This window comes from Schistocerca serialis, chromosome 2 (genome assembly GCF_023864345.2).
Source record: "Schistocerca serialis cubense isolate TAMUIC-IGC-003099 chromosome 2, iqSchSeri2.2, whole genome shotgun sequence".
Lineage (NCBI taxonomy): Eukaryota > Metazoa > Arthropoda > Insecta > Orthoptera > Acrididae > Schistocerca > Schistocerca serialis.
Window position 1 is genome coordinate 191,230,369 of NC_064639.1, and position 20,361 is coordinate 191,250,729.

A 20,361-nucleotide genomic window follows, 5' to 3' on the forward strand; every position below is an offset into this window, starting at 1 on the left:
TTGAGAACGGAAAAGGTGAAAATGTGAGGGCACAAGGTCAGGTGAATATGGTGGGTGTGGAACGACTCGCCGACCTGATTCCTGTGTGGTGTTTTTTGTGAGTCTAGCCGAATGCGGGCGGCCGTTATCGTGGATAGAATCTCTGTACGCAGTCTTCTTGGTCATTGTTCTTGGACTGCGTCTGCAATATGTGTCACTTGCTGACAGTAAATGTCACCTCGGGGAAATAATTCGTAGTATACCACATTTTCGCTGTTTCACCATTATCTTTTGTGGGTGCTCGCAGGTCTTCGTGCGGGGAGTAGATGCTTTGTTTGGACTCACCTGTTCTTTTCTTTTTCTTATGTTAGCATAAAGACACCGTACCTCGTCACCAGTAACGACACAGGCTAGGAATGGTAGTGTTGTTTCACGAGCCAATTCATGATGAGCAAGCAGAGGTGCGCAAATGGCAACCCGCAGATTTTTGTGATTATGGCTTTGCGCATGTAAATGTCGCACTATGGTGGAATGTTCACAGCTCATCACCTTTATTTTAATCTTTATTAGTACAATGAAATAATGATGATACGAAATGCAATACAATAAAATGCTACAATACAATACAATTCAGTATCATGATACAGAATAACCCACAACCTTAATTAATTAGTGGGTCTTTTTATGATACAAAAATCAGGAGCATCTTGTACTTAATTGACTGGCACCAAGCTCTGAGCAAAGTTAATCTAATCTATTAATCTACTCTAATGCTAATCTACTCTGCAGCGTTACAGTTGTTTTAGAAGATCTACAAACCTACTTTTGTGGCCTGCTCACCGAGCTAATCCCAGTGAGCGTGCCCCTGGCACTGGGCTGGCCGAATCACATTTGCCAGTTCTCGAGTTTACTGGCATAGCTAATTTTGGATTGATGCTTTTAAACGATCTTTATTAAAACCGGAAAGTCTTCCTGAAAGCGGAGTGTTACAAATGTCAAAACGAGAAAACCATTTCCTTACTGAGCTCTGTCAAATGGAATTATCCTCATACACGGTGCAAATGTTTGTGGCTCCGGTTCTTTGACCCCGCTATTGAACTTTAACAGAAGAATATGTCGGAAATATTAGAGTTTCTCCACTTAGCACTCCATTTTCAAGAGTCCACAGCTCCACCTACTACCTCCAAATAAGAAAATAACAATATGTAAGCTGTAATAGCAACAGTGAACTACAAATAAAGTGAAAACCTATAAAAAAAACATAGCAACCGGAATACCAAAATGCAAACGAAAACGCTACGAACCTATGCACCAGCCTAATACATACGAGGTGCATCCAGAAAACATGTTCTGATGACTGAAAAAGAAAATATAAACATCATCAAGTACGAAATATTTATTGGAATATTTACATATATTGACTGGCTACGTCTCAAAATAGTCATCACTATTGTTGAGGTGTTTATCGTAACGGTGCACCATCAATTCTATGCTCACGTTAGATGAGTCTGGTCCAAAATAGCTGTAAGCACTATGGGATTTAACATCTGAGGTCATCAGTACCCTAGACTTAGAACTACTTAAAGCTAACTAACGTAAGGACATCACACACATCCATGCCCGAGGCAGAATTCGAACCTGCGACCATAGCGGCAGCGCGGTTCCGGACTGAAGCGCTTAGAACCGCTCAGCCACAATGGCTGGCAGATGAGTCTGCCACCAACCTCCCGAGCCATGAAGCCACTTCAATCTGCAACTCAGCACTGATGTGGAAACGTTTTCCTGCCAGGAAAAGCTTCATTAGACAGGAGAGATGAAAGTCATACGGAACGAGGTCGGGGTTATAGGGTGGATGGTCGATGATCTCCAATCCCAACTGATTAAAAACATTCCTTATGGCGTTAGCTGTATAGGGTCTTGCACTGTATGTTTGTCAGTAATTATCTTTTCAAAAGGCTTCATTCGTCCAGGGTAGATCTGATACTTGTTGGTCCGCGTCTTTCTCTTGAAATGACTGAGAACACCAATGCCATTCTGAAGTCTCCGATTTATTAGGAATTGTTTCTTTCAACAGTGATATTTGGCATGACTTTCAAATGCAGTTACGTATAAATTGTCTCTTTATCTCACACTATTACGACAATCAGTTAGTAATTTCGTAACAATATGTCCGACCTGCATTACTTTTCAAAACCAACATCCAGCTAACTAAACGCAATACTCCGGCTGGCCTTAGCTGCCAGAGGTGGCGGTGGCGTGTGCCTGAGGTGTGTGCTTGCTTGTATGAACAAATCGTGTGCGTTTCTGTTTTTCTGACGAAGGCTGTGGCCGAAAGCTAATGTGTAAGTGTCTTTTAATTGCGTCTGTCTGCAACTTAACGTGTAATCCTTACGGTGAGCAGCAGTCTATCTTTTCTTACATTGTAAACGCAATATAGCTCCTCAATTGGCATCACGAGGCTGAGTGCACCCCGAAAAATGGCAACAGCGCATGGCGGCCTGGATGGTCACCCATCCAAGTGCCGAACACGCCCGACAGTGCTTCACTTCGGTGATCTCACGGGAACCGGTGTATCCACTGCGGCAACGCCGTTGCCCTCCGCACACACAAGTCACCTAATTCCCCTAAATTCCGGGAGGGACGTGATGAACTCTGAGGCCACATTCCATCACATCCCAGATGTGTTAGATCGTGTTCAGATCTGGCGAGTTACGATAGCAGCACATCATGTAGAACTCGCCACTCTGTTCGGCGAACCAATCCATCACATTCCTAGCCCTTATGACGTGGCGATTTATGTTACTGAAAAATGCCACTGCCGTCGGGAAACATGATCGTCATGAAGGAGTGTGTGTGCTCTGCAGCCAGTGTTCGATACTCGTTGGCCGTCGTGGTACCTTGCACGAGCTCCAGTGGATCCATGGATGCCTACGTGAATGTTCAAATGGTTCAAATGGCTCTGAGCACTATGGAACTTAACTTCTGAGGTCATCAGTCCCCTAGAACTTAGAACTACTTAAACCTAAATAACCTAAGGAAATCACACACATCCATGCCCGAGGGAGGATTCGCACCTGCGACCGTAGCGGTCGCCCGGCTCCGGACTGTAGCGCTTAGAACCGCTCGGACACTCCGGCCGGCTACGTGAATGTTCCCCAGAGCATAATGGAGCCGACGCTAGCTTGTATCCGTCCCGCAGTATGGGTGTCAAGGATTGTTTTCCTGGAGGACGACGGATTCGCTCCCCTCCATTGGCATGATGAAAGTATCGGTATTCATCAGACCATGCAATGCTTTGCCACTGCGCCATCGTCCAGTGCCGATGGTCAAGTCCCCATTTCAGTCGTAACTGCCAATCTTCTGGTGTTAACTTTGGCACATGCATGGGTCGTCGGCTTTGGAGGACCATCGTTAGGAGTGTTCGTTGCACTGTGTATTCAGACACACTTGTACCCTGTCCAGCATTAAAGTCCGATGTTAGTTCCGCCACAATTCGCCACCTGTCCTGTTTTACCAGTCTGGCCAGCCATCTACGTTCGACATCTGTAATGAGGGGTGGCCGCCCAACCCCATGACGTCTGTACGTGGTTTCACCTCGGTTCCGCCACGTGTTGAAGACATCAAACCACTCCCCGAACAACCGAAGAGTCATGCAGTTTCCAAAATGCTCCTGCCGAGCCTCCGGGCCATCATAGTGTGCCCTTGTTCAAACTCAGATAGATTGCGCGCCTTCACCATTTTACACACGGACATCACGCTCACTGATACTACACGCACCTTGTGTGTGTCTGACTAGCAGCTATTTCTCTACAGGAGACGCTGGTATCGCCTGGACGAGTTTATATCGATAGTAGGTCGGTGGTCATAATGTTCCGGCTGATCAGTGTATGTGTATCTGAGTGTAAATATTTTCAGCAAAATTAATGAAAGTTGTTGGCAGATTAAAACTGTGCTCCGGACCGAGACTCGAACTCGGGACCTTTGCCTTTCGAGGGCAAGTGCTCTACCACTGAGCTATCCAAGCACGACTCACGCCCCGTCCTCACAGCTTACATCTGCCAGTATCTCGTCTCCTTCAGTAAAATTAATGTTTTCTTTGTTTTTGACAACATCAAAGACATTCTGATTATTTATTATAGTATTTTTATTTTCTAAAATATCATTCCGTTTATTTTTATTTGAAATGATCGTGGTACGTATAAGGATGATTACCTTTATGGAGTCAACCTCTTTTTCATGTAAATCATATTCAAATGTTTTCGTCATTTACAAAACGAGTAATAAAATAGCAAAGCAGGACGAAAGTAATGAAAAACAGAGTTTTTGAACAAAACCTGAAGATTAAAAGAATTCGACGAAAAGTGGTGTCGGACGATTGATCTACGAAGTATCAGGTGCCAAGCGGTTTAGTTTAAAAGAATGAGACAGCCTTCGATTGTTATAGTATTTCTTAGAATTACAAAATTTAGTTATATGTACAGTCCGAAGACATGCTTTGAAAAGAAAGGCCAACATATAGAATCTATATTTAGAGAATCGATCAGTCAGAACTGTTCTCTGGATTTAGAAATATTATTTATAAGTGTGATATGCTCCATTATACAATGTGTGACGAATTATTCTGTTAAGTTGCTATCAGTTCTTAATCAGAAAGAATGTAATGTATATCTCACTTTGAAATTTAGTGTATTTATAAGATGGACGTTCAATCAGAAATGCAGCACACATTTTTCTGAAAGCAGGTTGATTTTATTCAGGATCACAAACACCATATTACACCCCACTCTTTTGGCTCCAAAACCTTATTTTACAACATAATCTTCATTCAGTACGATGGCCCTACCATACCTTATTAGCAGGGCCTGCATGCCCTCATGGTACCAGTCTACTGGCTGCATCAATAAGCTCCCCATCATCCACGTTATGATTCCCGCAGAATGAATCCTTGCGTTGTCATGGAGAAGGAGTAGATAGTATGAATTATTGTGGCGATGAACATGTTGAAGTCGTTGCTTCGATTTCCTGAGGGCGGATCGGCACGTGAGAATTCGGATAGGTCTGCGCGACCTTGTTGCGATGGTAACAACCACTTCGCCCAACGACTCACCGTGCTTTTGTTCACTGTCAGGTCTCCGTAGAAATACTGCAAGCGCCTATGAATCTCTACGGTGCTCTGGTTTTCCTCCAAAAGAAACTGAATGACAGCTCTCTGCTTGGTACACACCTCTGTTACAGACGGAATTTTGAAGGCTATATGTAGCGCTGACATCTATCGGTTCTTCGTAAAGCTGTAGGGGATCAAGCGAGAATGTACCACGATGTCCCGAAAAATCCGCATTTCTGGTCGAGAACAAAGATCTGTTGCATTACTTATTGAACAACACTCATAATATGATCATCCAAGCGCAAAGGGTAAAGTATTAGACACCCTCTCAAGAGGGTTGACCAGTGGCTTAGAAGCGCCGTAAATGGTGTGGAAGTGGCACCAAGCGGTCAGGCCATCCACCACCGCTGCCATGGCGCTCAAGTGGTGTGTATGTGACAGTAGATTGTGTGGAATCAGTCCGATAACGGTGGTCAATGTGGAGCCATGACAGAACGACAGAAAGGAACCAACGTGTTTCGACTTCCCCATAACCACACCATCAACGAAGACACACAATTTGGTGATGTACCAACAATCAACGAGTCCACAGGGAATGATGCACCGTTCGCAACCATGTAATAGGGGCATAAGAACAATGGTGGAGGAAATATCATAAGTGACAAGGGATGGAAACAAGTGTCGTGCTTTGTCAAAGACATGTTGGTTTCAAACCCGACGAAAACTGATATTGTCAGTGTACACAGATCCATCTCAACCAATTTCCGAGAGAACATTGCGAAGGGAACTGCAAACGATGGACATTTGGCCTCGATTATCTCGCAAAATGACACTGAACATTAAAGTGGTCAGTAACTGACTGTAGTGTCGTCATATAAGATGCTACTTTGCCTGCTTTCAAATGAAGCAAGGCTCAGAGTGTACTGACGGTCCAAAGAGATGTTTAACTCCCAATGTATCGACGCTGTAGTTAAAGCTGGACGTGCTTCCACAACATTTTCGGGATATTTCTCGTACCATGACTTTGTCCCAGTCACTCAGATTACTGAAAATACATGGACCAGTATTTTATGATTTTATGCTGCAAAAACTAGAGGGGAAACGGAAAAAATAAAACAAAGCTTAACGGCAATCGAAATGAAGGTACTAAGATAGATCCAAGGAATAGCCATAAGGGAGAAGGGAAGAAATGTATCGATAAGGGACCAATGTGATACACAAGATAGAGATAAATACATGTCGACAAGAAAAAGAGATTGAAAGGATGATGTATAAAGTGCAATGCGCCAAAGGCCTTCAACTCGAAAAAGTTCACTTCTTAATATCACCTCAACGTATCATCGACTTCCATGTTCCAGAGAATTACGCTTTTGTTGAGTTGTTTGTATAATTGTCTTATATCTTTGTGTTAAAATGTTGTAGATATGTGACACCTGATGCTCGAAGAAAACTATGTCTGTCAAGTCAGCGAGTTTGCTACACACAGACGACTGCTGAGTCGCGGCGTGCGGCAAAGATGATAACTACGAAGCAGCTGGCCACTAGAAACCTTTGCAGGGGACTGCTGAGAAAAAACACTTATTGTTAAAGAGAGAGTTCGCGTGATATGTTTGTTTGTAGAGAATTGTTCTGGGCTTGTCCTTCTAGAATTTGAGTTGCGTGTATTGTTCGAGTAGTGAGCCTAGACAGAGATTATCTCAAGAGTGTGATGAGATCGGCTCACGCGTACGGTACGTGAATTAATCTGCAACGGGGATAGAACTCAAATGTGTTCAAAGCAGATGTAAATCGTTTAGAAAGACATTTTGAGAAGATTGTCGGCTTGTGTAGAAAGTGATTATTTCGCCGACTTTGGTAGAGTGTAGATTTGCCAGGTATAGCTATGTCGGACGATGTAGCGCACTCTCATAATACTACAATAAGTTGTACTGACAAGACAGTGACTACACTCAACGACGTAATCTGTGTGACTTGAAATAATCGTCTGTGCTAACACAAAGACGCCACGTAAGATTTGATATTCAGCTTTTCACGCTATAAGTCACACTACAGATCGCTACATCACTATGTATAAAAGGATGGACACAGTAACACTTTTCGTAGTATAATGGGGTCAGTGGTTGTTATACAACAACTTGTCTGACTATAAGGCTCACTAGGCTCGAAAGATAAACTACCACCAAAGCTAGTGTCAATCACAAGAAAAAGAGAGTCTATGAGGAGTAGGAATGACGCATTTTTATTTTATCAGTAACGGCAATCTTTAGCGAAGCTTACTCTGTGTACATTGACTACAAAAGTAAGCACTTTCTCAACACGCAAGGCAGTATTCTCTTCTTTGTACTATTTCTTTCTTTTGCATTCATATTTGATTTAATGGTGAGTAGTTTAGAAATATTTGTCCATTTATCAGACCATTATCTACATTAAAATTTCATCATTAGACAAAATTTCGAATGCAAAATATTAAAGTATACAGTGTTTTAGCATTCTGTATTTAAAAATCACGTTGGTTCAACACAGTGGTTATAACATACCAGAGTTGTTTCCGAGTAATTAATGAAATAATATCATAGTATAACAATTACACATTTAGAGCTGTTCTCAAGAGTTCACATTTGAATAAATTTTGTCCCCTTCATGCCACTAACTGCTACAGACTGAGCCACTTGTTAGGAAAATGTGGCTCGAATTATTTGAGAGGCGCCATCTGCGTGCATCATGTATTCTTCAGTGGTGCCATCGTATGCATCTTATAATTTCTCCTTTAGAACCACTATGAGTGCATCTTTTGATATATGACAAAAACGTTAGTAGATAAATTATACATCGTATTTGCATAATCTTCAATTACTACACTCCTGGAAATTGAAATAAGAACACCGTGAATTCTTTGTCCCAGGAAGGGGAAACTTTATTGACACATTCCTGGGGTCAGATACATCACATGATCACACTGACAGAACCACAGGCACATAGACACAGGCAACAGAGCATGCACAATGTCGGTACTAGTACAGTGTATATCCACCTTTCGCAGCAATGCAGGCTGCTATTCTCCCATGGAGACGATCGTAGAGATGCTGGATGTAGTCCTGTGGAACGGCTTGCCATGCCATTTCCACCTGGCGCCTCAGTTGGACCAGCGTTCGTGCTGGACGTGCAGACCGCGTGAGACGACGCTTCATCCAGTCCCAAACATGCTCAATGGGGGACAGATCCGGAGATCTTGCTGGCCAGGGTAGTTGACTTACACCTTCTAGAGCACGTTGGGTGGCACGGGATACATGCGGACGTGCATTGTCCTGTTGGAACAGCAAGTTCCCTTGCCGGTCTAGGAATGGTAGAACGATGGGTTCGATGACGGTTTGGATGTACCGTGCACTATTCAGTGTCCCCTCGACGATCACCAGTGGTGTACGGCCAGTGTAGGAGATCGCTCCCCACACCATGATGCCGGGTGTTGGCCCTGTGTGCCTCGGTCGTATGCAGTCCTGATTGTGGCGCTCTCCTGCACGGCGCCAAACACGCATACGACCATCATTGGCACCAAGGCAGAAGTGACTCTCATCGCTGAAGACGACACGTCTCCATTCGTCCCTCCATTCACGCCTGTCGCGACACCACTGGAGGCGGGCTGCACGATGTTGGGGCGTGAGCGGAAGACGGCCTAACGGTGTGCGGGACCGTAGCCCAGCTTCATGGAGACGGTTGCGAATGGTCCTCGCCGATACCCCAGGAGCAACAGTGTCCCTAATTTGCTGGGAAGTGGCGGTGCGGTCCCCTACGGCACTGCGTACGATCCTACGGTCTTGGCGTGCATCCGTGCGTCGCTGCGGTCCGGTCCCAGGTCGACGGGCACGTGCACCTTCCGCCGACCACTGGCGACAACATCGATGTACTGTGGAGACCTCACGCCCCACGTGTTGAGCAATTCGGCGGTACGTCCACCCGGCCTCCCGCATGCCCACTATACGCCCTCGCTCAAAGTCCGTCAACTGCACATACGGTTCACGTCCACGCTGTCGCGGCATGCTACCAGTGTTAAAGACTGCGATGGAGCTCCGTATGCCACGGCAAACTGGCTGACACTGACGGCGGCGGTGCACAAATGCTGCGCAGCTAGCGCCATTCGACGGCCAACACCGCGGTTCCTGGTGTGTCCGCTGTGCCGTGCGTGTGATCATTGCTTGTACAGCCCTCTCGCAGTGTCCGGAGCAAGTATGGTGGGTCTGACACACCGGTGTCAATGTGTTCTTTTTTCCATTTCCAGGAGTGTATATAGCGTAACAGTAGACAAAAAATTTTGCACAGTGTAAGGTTATTTTAACACGTTTTGTCTCAAATTCTTCAAATGGTGATGTTAACACGCCATATTTGGTTTAAAAAAGTACTTCTAGCAACCTCTAAAACCTTTCTAAAATGCGTAAAAGGAGGCTATGAAATTGAATATTTGGTTTGTATAATATTCAAAATTATGTTCGTTAACACTATCCACACTGACTACAGCCACAGGCGCTGTTGTAGTTGTCTAAGCCTGCAACACACTGCGCCGTTTTGAGGCCATCAGCTGACTGTTGTACTGCATCTCTATGAGCACTGTCCTGCAAAATGATGGTCAGGTCCTGCAGAAAGTGTCATCACTTCTGTCTCTACGCTGTTCATTTTTGGAACACAACCCACAACCAGCTTAGAGACGGAAGTGATGACACTTTCTGCAGGGCCTGACCATCATTTCACAGAACAATGCTGAAGCACGTACAGTGCAAGCTGTTACTGATTTGTTTGACTGATGAGGCTGCTAAGTGCTATATCACCTATTGCACTCCCCTGACTTAAGCCATCGTGAGTTCAACTCGATTTCTAAACTGAAGAAAACACTTCACGGCATTCGCTCCAGAACTGCTACAAATTTGTCGGGCAATAGACCGCGCCGCTCGAACTGTCAACAGAACTGGCACTGCTAAGAGTATCCTACGACTTCCACATCGCTGGCAACGGGTTATACACAATGCTGGTGACTACTTTGAGGGTGAGTAAAACTTTGAAAAACGTATCTATTTTGTACGAGCTGAAAATAAACAGTTGCCACTGTTAAAGTTCCAACCCTCGTATATATCTACTTACATACGTAATTAAGTCAGTACGGAACACTCGTTGCGCGAGCCCTACTCGCACTTATCTGGATTTTTTCATGTTTTACATTGCTATGTCTTTTACATTTTGACTAGTGATGTATACTTAAAGTAAGTAATGATTTGAAAACGAACAAATACGGCAAATCGTTCCAAACTAGTCACCATTAACTCAAATGTGAAAGCATGTAAGACAGAAAGTTAAAAAAGTAGTAAGACTAAATTAAATTGCTGGTCCTTCTGCCAACGCTACTTTGGTATACCACTCTGCTCTAGTTGAGGCAATACCCGTATTATGATCCAACCCGTTCCTGATTCTACCACGTGAGGTAGAGTTTTTCTTCCAATTATGACACAACACAACACAAGCTGCATGATGTCTGTCAGCTTACTTTGCCAACACGATCCACTGACTTGCTCCAATGACATAGCTGTAGCGTGGTAGGCAGTGTCATTGATGCTCAGCATGTATTACTGGCAACATCCCATCACTAAAAGTAACAGTAGCTGGAACCAGCTTCAAGCGGCATGCCTGATGACGCCAGTCGCCAGATCTGTGTACGGTTGCAGGACTGCACCAGTGCTTACTGAATCTATTGTCCAAGAGAGTCTATTGGTAAGTGTGATACTCATTAGGTATGATCATATTCAACGTTCTAAACAGGGTGATTCTTCAAGGGATTGTGATCTGTACACATACAGATGGCGGTAGTATCGTGTGCACAAGCTACACTACTGGCCATTAAAATTGCTACACCACGAAGATGAGGTGCTACAGACGCGAAATTTAACCGACAGGAAGAAGATGCTGTGATATGCAAATGAGAAGCTTTTCAGAGCATTCGCATAAGGTTGGCGCCGGTGGCGACACCTACAACGTGCTGACGTGAGGAAAGTTTCCAACCGATTTCTCATATACAAACAGCAGTTGACCGGCGTTGCCTGGTGAAACATTGTTGTGATGCCTCGTGTAAGGATTAGAAATGCGTACCATCACGTTTCCGACTTTGATAAAGGTCGGATTGTAGTCTATCATGATTGCGGTTTATCGTATCGCGACATTGCTGCTCGCGTTGGTCGAGACCCAATGACTGTTAGCAGAATATGAAATCGGTGAGTTCGGGAAGGTAATACGGAACGCCTTGCTGGTTCCCAACGGCCTCGTATCACTAGCAGTCGAGATGACAGGCATCTTATCCTCATGGCTGTAACGGATCGCGCAACCACGTCTCGATCCCTGAGTCAACAGATGGGGACAATTGCAAGACAGCAATCATGTGCACGAACAGTTCGACGACGTTTGCAGCAGCATGGACTGTCAGCTCGGAGACCATGGCGGTGGCTACCCTCGACGCTGCATCACAGACAGGAGCGCCCGCGGTGGTGTACTCAACGACAAACCTGGGTGCACGAATGGCAAAACGTCATTCTTTTGGATAAATCCAGGTTCTGTTTACAGCATCATGATGGTCGCATCCGTGTTTGGTGACATCGCGGTGAACGCACATTGGAAGCGTGTATTCGTCATTGCCATACTGGCATATCACCCAGCGGGATGGTATGGGGTGCCATTGGTTACACGGCTCGGTCACCTCTTGTTCGCATTGACGGCACTTTGAACAGTGGACGTTACATTTCAGATGTGTTACGACCCATGGCTCTACCCTTCATTCGATCCCTGCGAAATCCTACATTTCAGCAGGATAATGCACGAGCGCATGTTGTAGGTCCTGTACGGGCCTTTCTGGATACAGAAAATGTTCGACTGCTGCCCTGATCAGCACATTCTCCAGATCTCTCACCAATTGAAAACGTCTGGTCAATGGTGGCCGAGCAATTGGCTCGTCACAATACGCTAGTCACTACTCTTGATGAAGTGTGGTATCGTGTTGAAGCTGCATGGGCAGCTGTACCTGAACACGGCATCCAAGCTCTGTTTGACTCAGTGCTCAGGCGTATCAAGGCCGTTATTACGGCCAGAGGTGGTTGTTCTGGGTACTGATTTCTCAGGATCTATGCACCCAAATATGTAATCATATGTCAGTTCCAGTATAATATATTTGTCCAATGAATACCCGTTTATCATCTGCATTTCTTCTTGGTGTAGCAATTTTAATGGCCAGTAGTGTATAAAATGGCAGTGTATTGGCGAAGCTACCATTTGTACTAAGGAGATTCATGTAAAAACTTTCCATCGTGATTATGGAAATTAACAGACTTTGAACGCGGAATGGTAGTTGGAGCTGGACGCATGGAACACTCCTTTTCGGAAATCGTTAGGGCATTCAATATTACGAGAGCCACAATGTCAGGTGTACCAAATTACAGGCGTAACCTCGCACTGCTGGCAACGCAGTGGTCAACGGCCTCCACGTGACGACCGAGATCAGTGGCGTTTGCGTAGATTTATCAGTGCTAAGCGACAAACATCACTGCGCGAAGGAACAGCAGAAATCAATGTGGGACGTGCGAAAAACGTATCCGTTAGGATAGTGCTGCCAGAGTTGGCGTTAACGGGGTATGGCAGCAGACGACCGAAAGGAGTGCCTTTGCTAACAGCTCGACTTCGCCTGCAGCGCCTCTCCTGGGCTCGTGAACGTATGGGTTGAACCCCAGACGACTGGAAAACCGTGGCCTGTTCGGATGAGTCCACATTTCAGCTGATAAGAGCTGATGGTGAGGTCAGAGCGTGGTGTAGACCCCACAAAGCCATGGACCCAAGTTGTCAACAAGGCATTCTGCAAGCTAGTTCTGGCTCCATAATAATATGGGCTGTCTTTACATGGAATGGACTGAGTCCTCTGATCCAACTGAACCGATCATTATCTGGAAATGCTTATGTTCGGCTTCTTGGAGACCATCTGCAGCCAACAACAACGGAATTCTTATAGATCATAATGCTCCTCGTTTTGCTTTTGTTGATGTTCATCTTATATCCTCCTTTCAAGACACTGTCCATTCCGTTCAACTGCTCTTCCAAGTCCTTTGCTGTCTCTGACAGAATTACAATGTCATCGGCAAACCTCAAAGTTTTTACTTCTTCTCCATGAATTTTAATACCTACTCCGAATTTTTCTTTTGTTTCCTTTACTGCTTGCTCAATATACAGATTGAATAACATCGGGGAGAGGCTACAACCCTGTCTCACTCCTTTCCCAACCACTGCTTCCCTTTCATGCCCCTCGACTCTTATAACTGCCATCTGGTTTCTGTACAAATTGTAAATAGCCTTTCGCTCCCTGTATTTTACCCCTGCCACCTTCAGAATTTGAAAGAGAGTATTCCAGTTAACGTTGTCAAAAGCTTTCTCTAAGTCTACAAATGCTAGAAACGTAGGTTTGCCTTTTCTTAATCTTTCTTCTAAGATTAGTCGTAAGGTTAGTATTGCCTCACGTGTTCCAACATTTCTACGGAATCCAAACTGATCCTCCCCGAGGTCTGCTTCTACCAGTTTTTCCATTCGTCTGTAAAGAATTCGCGTTGGTATTTTGCAGCTGTGACTTATTAAACTGATAGTTCTGTAATTTTCACATCTGTCAACACCTGCTTTCTTTGGGATTGGAATTATTATATTCTTCTTGAAGTCTGTGGGTATCTCGCCTGTCTCATACATCTTGCTCACCAGATGGTAGAGTTTTGTCATGACTGGCTCTACCAAGGCCATCAGTAGTTCAAATGTAATGTTGTCTACTCCCGGGGCCTTGTTTCGACTCAGGTCTTTCACTGCTCTGTCAAACTCTTCACGCAGTATCTTATCTCCCATTTCATCTTCATCTACATCCTCTTCCATTTCCATAATATTGTCCTCAAGTACATCGCCCTTGTATAAACCCTTTGTAATGGAATGTAGTCAAATTAAATCGGGTGATGCTGAGGGGATTAGATTAGGAAATGAGACACTTAAAGTAGTAAAGGAGTTTTGCTATTTAGGGAGTAAAATAACTGATGATGGTCGAAGTAGAGAGGATATAAAATGTAGACTGGCAATGGCAAGGAAATCGTTTCTGAAGAAGAGAAATTTGTTAACATCAAGTATAGATTTAAGTGTCAGGAAGTCGTTTCTGAAAGTATTTGTATGGAGTGTAGCCATGTATGGAAGTCAAACATGGACGATAACCAGTTTGGACAAGAAGAGAATAGAAGCTTTCGAAATGTGGTGCTACAGAAGAATGCTGAAGATAAGGTGGGTAGATCACGTAACTAATGAGGAGGTATTGAATAGGATTGGGGAGAAGAGAAGTTTGTGGCACAACTTGACTAGAAGAAGGGATCGGTTGGTAGGACATGTTTTGAGGCATCAAGGGATCACAAATTTAGCATTGGAGGGCAGCGTGGAGGGTAAAAATCGTAGAGGGAGACCAAGAGATCAATACACTAAGCAGATTCAGAAGGATGTAGGTTGCAGTAGGCACTGGGAGGTGAAGAAGCTTGCACAGGATAGAGTAGCATGGAGAGCTGCATCAAACCAGTCTCAGGACTGAAGACCACAACAACAACAACATAATGCTCCATATAGATGAGCCACTATTGTGTGCGATTGGTTTGAAGAATATTCTGGATAATTCGAGTGAATGACTTTTGCGAACCAGATCTCCAGAGATGAATCCTATCGAACATTTATGGGACATAATCTAGAGGTTTGTTCGTGCACAAAATCAAGCACTGGCAACATTTCGCAATTATGGACGGGTACAGAGACGGCATGGCTCGATATTTCTGCAGGGGACCTCCGACTTGTTGAGTCCACGCCACGCCGAGCTGCACCATTACACCGGGCAAAGGGAGGCCCGACACAGTATTAAGAGGTAAGCTTTGTCACTTTAGTTATAAGGCACATGCAGTCGCAAATGTCGAAAATACCCGAAAAGTGAATGAGAAATGTTGAACATTTGACGTCAACAGATGATGTACCTCGCCACACGTGCAGCGGTTGAGCCTATTGCTCTGTCACATCCGGTCACGCAAACCCAAGTCAAGTATTCACGTCGCTGCGGTTCTGGCCTACGTGCGCGACTATAGCATGTGATTTTGAGGGTTCGAGCCTTGCGGGCGACAGGAAGAATTTTTTTTTGCATTGGGTTAGACAATTATTTGGTTACAATGACGTAATATTTATTATTTTCTTTACTGGCCTCGCAGTACCCGCTTGTTTATTGGAAAGTACAGTAAAACTAAAAACTAATATATTGCATCACAAGTTAATGAGTATAAGTAAATGAGTATAAGTTTACAAACTGCGTCGCTACCAGTAACTGACTTATCTTTTATTTACTGAATAAAGTGTAAATAAAAAAATGAGGGAGGGATGGAAAAATACACAAAATAAGAACAGCTTTCGCTTGGTTACAACAACTACACCGTCATCAGATGCAGACACAGAGAGCCATGTGGTCAGCACACCACTCTCCTGGCTGTTGCTAGTTTTCGTGACCGTTGCTGCTACTTCTGAATCTAGTAACTCCTCAATTGTCCTGACAAGGGCTGAGTGCACCCCGCTAGCCAACAGCACTCGGCAGACCCGGACGGTGACTCAGCAAAGTGCTAGCCAAGCGTGAAAGTGCTGAACTTCAGCAATCTGTCAGTAACCAGTGTTACCACTGCGGCAAGGCCACTGGCATTTTGCTTGGTTACAGCGAGGACAATAATTTTGTCGCTTCTAGGTCTACAACAGATCACATTTGCAAAAGGTGTTTGAAAAAGGAGTAGCCCATAGGACAGATGTCCAGCCGCTGCGTATGTGACAAGGTACATAAACTGGTGACGTCACATGTTCAACATTTCTCATCCTCTTTCCGGGTATTTTTTGACATTTGCGGTCGCATGTGTTCTCTATTAAATTACTTGTCTCGGTGTCATCTAAGTCTTTAGGGGTTTTTAAATGCTAATAAGTATCACCTTGTATGCATATATATATTGTCACAAATAAATGAGTAAAAGCTTCCAAACTGCGTCACTACCAGTAACTGACTTACGTTTTATTTACTAAAAAAAGTCCGTAAATAAAAAAGGAGGGAGATATGGAAATACGCAAAATAAGAACAGCTTTCACTTGCTTACAAAAAAATTTTAGAGTTTTTAGAGAAGATAAAAAGAAAAATTTTGTTATTTAGCAAAAAATGTCACAGATGCACTATTTTCCCTCGAGGGAGTCATCAAAATTTTGACGATCGGAGATGGTGTTCAAATTGCCATGTGATGAATATTGTTATAGAGATGTCGCTGAAAACGACGTCCGGTTACCTCAATGCACAACTAGCATCTGCGTTCTAATGACTATCTAACAGGATCAAAACAAACAGGCGTTTCCTTGAACCAGCTGTTCTGGAGTGTTTATCTGTGTCTCGTACACACAACACTTAATGTCCCCTCGCTACAAAAAGAAATCTTTAGGAGCTCAGCAACATTTCATAAATAATATTCATCACACAACAATTTCAAGACTGTCTATAAACATGTCTAGTGTCAAATGATCGTGGATCATACGATGGCTAAGGGTGTGCCTGTGACATTTTTGTCACATAAAAAAATTTTCTCTTGCTTGTCCTTCAAACACGATAAAAATTAGTATACGAACTTTTTTACACCTTGTTTATACAAGGTGCTTGAAAGTCTTTGCATTTATCTCCTAGGGGTTACGGCTCAACTCATGGGGAACTATTTTTGCGACAAGTAAAATATTTCTGACTCTTCCTGGCGACGCTAGGCGTTTTTCTGTTGATTTCATCAACTCTGGGACGACAGAAGTTCATCAAACTAGCAGTGTCTCTTAAGCAGGTATGTTGCCTCTGCATACTATCTACCCTGTAATTTTCAACAAGAAAATCTTAATAATTAGTGGTTCTAAGTAGTGAAAGATAATTTAGAAGCGAAACATATGTTCGACCTGCCCTCTTTCACGCAGAGCAGAGAACGAGACCACAAGCAACACAGACTGCATACGCACGCCCTAGTTGCCAACGACCTACCACCTTCCACTGGCATAACTTATAACAAAGAGACGCCAAGCGTCTCCCAGAACTAACAGTGAACTTGATCCCCATGAAGTGATCCATCATCTCTAGGCATCTGCTGCAAAATTTTCAAACGCTTTGTAAATAGGATGCTTCACGCGGAATTTATATACGTAATATTGTAAATTTTCGTTTGTTCAAAACCTTAAATATCCGAAAGTTCTTCACCTATCGTCTCGAAATTTTGACACACTGTTGCATTCCAATACGTGCGTTACTTCCTATGTCTATTTTATTAATATATACAAAATGCAAATAAACAGGTAATATATAACGTGTAAACGCTATTACCAAAAAGCCAAAACTTTATTAATCGACTAAGTTCAAAATTTTACACAATAATCTAATAAAACTTCGGACTGACACGGGTTATACATATAGGGTGGTCCACTGATAGTGACTGGGCCAAATACCACATGAAATCAGCATTAAACGAAAAATAGAAGAATAAATCCCTTCGAGAGTGACGGGGGAAAACAGATGGTGCTTTTGATGGCCCACTAGAGGCCACTGTCATTGGTCAAACTGACAGAAAATGCTTTTCTTTTAAACAGGTACCCCTATTTTTATTACATATTCGGGTAGTATGTGAATAAATAGGAATGTTTGATTTGGAACATTTGTTTCGCTTTTTCATGGATGGCGTTGTTGTATTCTGACAAATGTAGTAACGCAGATAGCTCTGTCTGCTATTCATTACTTAAACTGGGAATGATAATACGCTTGTTCAGTCATAATAATTACGAGGAAGACACAATCTTGTTAAAATGGAACGTATAACAGTCGCAGAAAAGGCAGATATGGTGTTTATTTATGGCTATGGTGATCAAAATGCCCAATAAGCTTGTGCTATGTATGTTGATCGTTACCCTGACAGACAGCATCCAAGTGTTCGGACTTTTCGTCGGATAGTTAATGTACACACGTCAAAAAAAGTTTTGTATCACCCTTGTTCCCAGAACTCATGAAGATAGATGTTGACTGTGGATATTGTATCACAGACACAGTCCCTTTGACTGTTCAGTAATGCCATTAAACCCGGCCAAAGATGTAAATAAGCATGCATGAACAGTGCATAAGAGACGGAAGGGGTCCGACAGCCGATCAGTTCCAGTCATTCCACCAGGATGGAGGTATACGGCTCGTGTTGTCTGTAGTTCTACCATGCTTAGCCGGTCAATACCCGCATTGTTACTTTGTGCCAGGAAGGGCTCTCAACAAGAGAAGTGTCCAGGCGTCTCGGAGTGAACCAAAGCCATGTTGTTCGGACATGGAGGAGACACAGAGAGACAAAAATTGTCGATGACATGCCTCGCTCCGGCCGCCCAAGGGCGGAGGAACCCTGACAGCAACGCCACCATGTTGAATAATGCTTTTCGTGCAGCCACAGGATGTCGTGTTACAACTCAATCTGTGTGCAATAGGTTACATGATGGGCAACTTCAATTCCGACGTCCACAGGGAGGTCCATCTTTGCAACCACGCCATCATTCAGTGCGGTACAGATGGGCCCAACAACATGCCGAATGGACCGCTCAGTATTGGCATCACATTCTCTTCACCGATGAGTGTCGTTTGTGCCTTCAACCAGACAATCGTCGGAGACGAGTTTGGAGGCAGCCGGGTCAGGCTGAACGCCTTAGACACACAGTCCAGCGAGTGCAAAAGGTGGAGGTTCCCTACTGTTTTTGGGTGGAATTATGTGGGGTCGACGTACGCCGTTGGTGATCATGGAAGGCGCCATAATGGCTGTACGATATGTGAATGCCATCCTCCGACCGATAGTGCAACGATATCGGCAGCATATTGGCGAGGCATTCGTCTTCATGGACGACAATTCGCGCCCCCATCGTGCACATCTTGTGAATTACTTGCTTCAGGATAACGACATCGCTCGAATAGAATGACCAGCATTTTCTCCAGACATTAACCCTATCGAACATGCCTGGGATATGAAACTTCCTGGCAGATTAAAACTGTGTGCCCGACCGAGACTCGAACTCGGGACCTTTGCCTTTCGCGGGCAAGTGCTCTACCATCTGAGCTACCGAAGCACGACTCACGCCCGGTACCCACAGCTTTACTTCTGCCAGTACCTCGTCTCCTAGTTCTGCAAGGTTCGCAGGAGAGCTTCTGTAAAGTTTGGAAGGTAGGAGACGAGGTACTGGCAGAAGTAAAGCTGTGGGTACCGGGCGTGAGTCGTGCTTCGGTAGCTCAGATGGTAGAGCACTTGCCCGCGAAAGGCAAAGGTCCCGAGTTCGAGTCTCGGTCGGGCACACAATTTTAATCTGCCAGGAAGTTTCATATCAGCGCACACTCCGCTGCAGAGTGAAAATCTCATTCTATGCCTGGGATAGATTGAACAGGGCTGTTTATGGACGACGTGACCCACCAACCACTCTCAGGGTTCTACGCCGAATCGCCGTTGAGGAGTGGGACAATCTGGAGCAACAGTGCCTTGATGAACTTGTGGATAGTATGCCACGACGAATACAGGCATGCTTCAATGGAAGAGGACGTGTACTGGGTATTAGAGGTACCAATGTGTACAGCAATCTGGACCATCACCTCTGAAGGTCTTGCTATATGGTGGTACAACATGCAATGTATGGTTTTCATGACCAATAAAAAGAGCGGAAAGATGTTTATGTCGACCTCTATTCCAATTTTCTGTACAGATTCCGAAACTCTCGGAACCGAGCTGATGCAAAACTGTTTTGGTGTGTGTATTTCAAGAAACCGGAAGTGTTCAGCCATAGAAGAAGACGCAGCCAAGAACTACAACAAATGAAAATGCCAAAATAAGTGTTTTAGCTGCAGTTGAGGCTAATCCGCACACAAGTAGCAGACAAATTGAGCGAGAAACGGGAATTTGAAAGACGTCGTTTTTTGAGAATTCTACGTCATCATACCTTTCACCTGTACCATATTTCTATACACCAGGAATTGCATGGCGATGAATTTGAACGTCGTATAAATTTTTGAGACTGGACACAAAATAAATTACGAGACGATAACAGGTTTTTTCGAAAAGTTCTATTTAGTAACGATGCGTCATTCACAAACAGAGGTAATGTAAACCGGCATAATATGCACTATTGGGCAACGGAAAAATCAACGATGGCTGCGACAA

General features: G+C 44.2%; 1 non-coding gene and 1 pseudogene across 1 annotated transcript; both read right to left on the minus strand.

Moving 5' to 3' along the window:
* Positions 1 to 2,457: 2,457 nt before the first annotated feature.
* On the minus strand, positions 2,458 to 2,575 carry LOC126458971 (5S ribosomal RNA; annotated as a pseudogene).
* A 1,354-nt stretch (positions 2,576 to 3,929) lies between these two features.
* Positions 3,930 to 4,003, minus strand: Trnas-cga (transfer RNA serine (anticodon CGA)). Its single transcript has one exon. It is a non-coding gene; the product is annotated as a tRNA-Ser (tRNA).
* Between the last annotated feature and the right edge of the window lie 16,358 nt (positions 4,004 to 20,361).